The following is a 4906-nucleotide window of genomic DNA, read 5'->3' on the forward strand; positions in this document are numbered from 1 at the left end:
TTTCCAGTGTTTGTTATTAGTACATAGTAACTATACTGAATAATGAATTTTATTGCAACATTTTCCTAAAAGCATATTAACACTCTTATGGCACTGGCTGCTAAGTCTTCTGACCTAAATTCCATTCCTAGGATCTGTGTGCTATAAGGAGAGAGGCAACTCCTGAAACTTGTCCTCCACATGTGTGTGCCTGTGCTCACAAGCACATACAGGAACCCCCCACCCCCCGCGCATACATGTAGAAACGTAACAAAATTAAAAATCATACTTAAAAAAAAGAACTATTTATTTATTTTATGTATATGAGTACACTGTTGCTGTCTTCAGACACACCAGAAGAGGGCATCGGATCCCATTACAGATGGTTGTGAGACATCATGGGGTTGCTGGGAATTGAAATCAGTGCCTCTCTCCTGCTCCCCAAAGCACATTTTAACCATCTCCTCACTACTATTACCTTCCTCTCCTCCAAGGCCCCCTCTCTAGTGGTCATTACCCTACCTTTGCGGTCTCTGACACCGTACACCCCCTTGCCTTGACATATCACATATGAGAGAAAACACTAGACGTTTTTGTAACACTGGCTCCTTTCATTAGTGTATCTTTAGCTCCATCCATTTTCCTACAAATGGCATGATTTTGTTTCTCTTTATGGCTGAATAAGTCTACATATATAATATTCTTTCTCTATTTATCCATTGACAAGTCTCTATGCTGGTTTCCTAACTTAGCTACTGTGAGGAGTAGAAAGTTTTGACAGATTTGGAATCCTTGGTTGACCACATTTGAATTTGCTGTTCCACTGTCTTTCTGGCCCCATTGCTTCTGGTGGGAAATCAGCTGTTTGTCTTACCAAGATGTCCTTGAAAGTAGCTATTCTTTACTTTTGAGATCACCACTGTCTTTCCACAGCTTGATTATCTGTCTTTCTGGGGGTGACCCAATTATTCCAATTGTAATTTGTTGGGTTTCTTCTCTCTTTCTCTCTCTCTCCTTCTCTGTGTGTTCGTGCACATGTGTATGTGTGTGTATATGCATGAGTGTGTGTGCATGTGTATGTATGTGTGCACACACACGCATGCATGCGTGTGTTGTATGTGTGTGTATTTATCTGTGTGTATCTGTGTGGATGTATGTGTCCCCACACACATTTACACAGCACACATATAGGTGCCACAGCATGTGACTGATGGCCAAAGGATAACCTGCAGAAGTTAGTTCTCTCTTCATTCATGGGAGAGGAATGTCTGGGCCAGCTCTCCTACACGCAAACCCTAGGGGCTGACTTGCCCTCTCCCCTGCCACCAGGGTCATCTCTTCTGTACTGCCCAGGCAAGGTGCAGGGCCTGTTCTCTGAGTGCTGCAGCTGGCTAGGGGTGGGGTCAGCTCTCCTGTTCTCATGCCCCTATGGCCAGCTCTCGCTCCCATAATGCCCAGGCAAGGGGTGGGGCCGATTCTGCATATCGCACGGACATCAACATATCCCAGAACAGCAACCCAGACCAAGGATGTTCACCTGGACTTTGGTGGTAACAGACCCCTGTTGCTGCAGGGCCATGGACCCAGATATGTCCCCCAGTGGCAGCACAAGCCAGGACCCCACCATAGTTCCAGGTGGCATCACCAGCTACTCAGATCAGACTGTTCGTTACTACCCTGATTCTCCAGCTCTGCCTCTCTTCATGGTGCCCACATCCTTCTGCTTCTCTTTCTCTTCCATTTCTCCACCACTTGCTGGCTCCTCTTAGCAGTGCCCGGGGGCTCTGAGTGTCTAGGTCTTCTCAGAAGTGGTCTCAGGAGTGCTGTGACTCATCCATGCATTTTGGAACCAGGCAGGGGTCACTTCAAGCATGCTCTGTGCCCCCAAGCATGCACAGCACTGGACTGGTGGTGTTCATCTCAGGCTTGCTTTGTTCACGGAGTGTTAGGCTACTTACTAATCCTTCTGAGTCAGAAGTTCACAAGTCAGAACTCTTGAGCATAGACATAGCCTCTCTCCTCTCTGCCACCTACTGATAAAAATATGACATAGCAGTCACATCTGCGACGCCTTTATGAGAAGACCTAGCTCATAATTTTTAATCAAAAGTTTGATGGTGTGCCTCATGAATGTTAGGTTAAAAACTTGACCATTGCCGGGTGGTGGTGGCACACACCTTTAATCCCAGCACTTGGGAGGCAAAGACAGGCGGATTTCTGAGTTCGAGGCCAGCCTGGTCTACAGAGTGAGTTCCAGGATAGCCAGGGCTACACAGAGAAACCCTGTCTCGAAACCCCCCCCCAAAAAAAACAAAACAAAACAAAAAAACAAACAAACAAACAAAAAAACTTGACCATTAAGATTGAGCATTTTAAGAAGAACCTTGTCCATCTTTCCAGCAGATTTTGTTGCTACTGTTTGTGGTAACTGTTGGGTTAGTGACACTTACGGGCTAATTCAATTAACATCTGCATTTTTTGGTTGTATTGGTCTGGTTTGTGGAGTGGCCAACTCTCAGTTAAATGGCTTTGATGAATAACTCTTTGTCAGAGAGTCCCATGCACATATTACGGTACGCCTTCAGCAACCAGCATGGTGGTTGAGAATTTGGCCTTACCCTCATTTTTCCCTTGTTTGGAGCCCTGAGGCATAAGCCCACACACATGCACATAAAAATAAAAATTAGGGGAAAATCATAATGGTAGTTTTTGTTAACAACAGTTGATGACTTCTCTTGAATAAATGTTTCCTGGATCACGTCAATTGGTTAGCTTCTAGAATTCTAAAAAAAAAAAAAAAAAGTTGATTCTAATGATTTTTTTTTGTTTTGTTTTATTTTGAAACAAAGACTCACTATATATATAGCTCTGGCTGTCCTGGAACTCACTATCTAGACCAGGCTAGCCTCAAACTCATATAGATCCACCTGCCTTTGCCTCTGAAGTGCTGGGATTAAAAGCATGTGCCACTAGACCCAGCTGATTTTTTAATAGTTTTTTTTTCATTGAATAATATGGGGGGGGTAAGATTTTTTGGAGTTCCTATAGATTTCTGGGACCCACCCCAGTAGTTTTGAGGCAGCATCTCAAAGAACTAGACTAAAACTTCGCATTTTTATGTGTCACTGGTAATTCTTGCTCAGATCTGAAGAACTGTAAAATGATTTTTTTTTCCCCAATCCCCTTCTAAAAATAGCCTTACTGGACAGCCAAACCAGTGGGGTTTCTGTGAAACCTGGGCTTTTATGGATGTGCAAGCAAGCACTATAGCAGTTCTTCCTGCTTCCACCACCCCTCCCTTGAGGCAGATAAGAAGCATCCTTAGTCTTAAGAATGCCACCTCCCACCAGGCAGTGGTGGCACACACCTTTAATCCCAGCACTTGGGAGGCAGAGGAGGGCAGATTTCTGAGTTCGAGGCCAGCCTGTTCTACAGAGTGAGTTCCAGGACAGCCAGGGCTACACAGAGAAACCCTGTCTCGAAAAACAACAACAAAACAAAACAAACAAACAAAAAAGAATCCCACCTCCAGATAGTGTAGAAATGGAGGTGCTTAATTTCCTAAATATAGTTCTACATGGTACTGGCTGCCTATAGCCAGGCCTACATGCTACTGGAGAAGATTAAAGGTGAGGGTAACGCGCTGTGGCAGATTCTGGCCTTTGGGAGATCCATTCAAACCACACTACAAAACGTGAATAGAAGTCACAACAACCATTTCTTGTTCTGATTGATCTCTGTCTGAAAATTAACAACCTGTATAACCAGAAACCACAAGTAGCAGTGAGTAATTACGTAAATGATGGTCTTTTACTTCAGGACAATGGACAGAGGGAGGGAGGGTCATTCACACCCATTGTTTAATATTCGAAGCAGCTCTTCTTACGTGGCACCTTGGAGGTGGTTGGTTGAGCCAAGGTGACGCTGAGTATCTCCTTCTCAGCCGCTGCTGTCAGAAACTCACTGATGTGGACAGTGACGGCAGGCTTTGAACTTTCTGTGAGAAGCACATGGCAGGGTGCAACTTATACTGAGTAAGGGATGTTCTTGTTACAGACCAAAGAGAACTGGGAAAAGAGAGAACACAATATATTCAATGACGCATTGTGGATGTCAACGTGGGTGTTCGCAACTTGGTTCTTGTTTTGTTGGTTGTGTTTATTTTTTTTAGATTTATTTATGTATTTTATGTATGTGAGTACACTGTAACTGTCTTCAGGCACACCAGAAGAGGGCATCGGATCCCATCATAGATGGCTGTGAGCTACCATGTGGGTTCTGGGGCTTGAACTCAGGACCTCTGGAAGAGCAGTCAGTGCTCTTAACCACTGAGCTGTCTCTCCAGTCCCCCCTTTTAAAGCACTACAGAAGGATATTCCTGGACAGATAAATATTATGGTGTCTTGGCAGCTGGTGCTCAAAAGAGCTAGCTGAATCTACAAGCTTTTAAATTACTCTAAAGATGCTCTCCACCCCAGAGATCCTTGTTGAACGGAACACACCTAGAAGGCCGTCGGGCACCACTCCAAGGAGCAAGTAGGTTGTGAAGAGATGAGAGAGAAAAACAAGTGGAAAAGTTTTTGTACTGTGAAGAGAGGCAGAACTGGAAACTCGAGGACGGTGAGGAACAGACGGATGTGAGTAGCCTGCACTGCCACCTGAGGCCATGATGATGTCCAGACTCATGCTACCGCCAAGGGCCATATCTAGGTCCATGACCCTGCAGCAGTGGGTGTCTTGTCTGTGTCATGACCATGGCCCATGTCTACTAATGGCCATGTAGATGTCCCTGATCTAGGTTGCTGCCTGGGGCCATGTTGATGTCTAAGGGTTGCCCAGAGCTAGCTCCACCCCTTGCCCGGGCAGCACAGTAGAGCTGGTCTTGGTGGCATAGGTGTAGGAGGGCTGGCCCCACCCCTTGCTGGGG

At 45.3% G+C, this 4906-nt stretch overlaps 1 pseudogene; it reads right to left on the minus strand.

Annotated features, from left to right (window-relative positions):
- Positions 1 to 1920: 1920 nt before the first annotated feature.
- Positions 1921 to 2063, minus strand: LOC114622318 (annotated as a pseudogene).
- Between the last annotated feature and the right edge of the window lie 2843 nt (positions 2064 to 4906).

Source organism: Grammomys surdaster, unplaced genomic scaffold (assembly GCF_004785775.1).
Source record: "Grammomys surdaster isolate TR1022 unplaced genomic scaffold, NIH_TR_1.0 187, whole genome shotgun sequence".
Classification (NCBI taxonomy): domain Eukaryota; kingdom Metazoa; phylum Chordata; class Mammalia; order Rodentia; family Muridae; genus Grammomys; species Grammomys surdaster.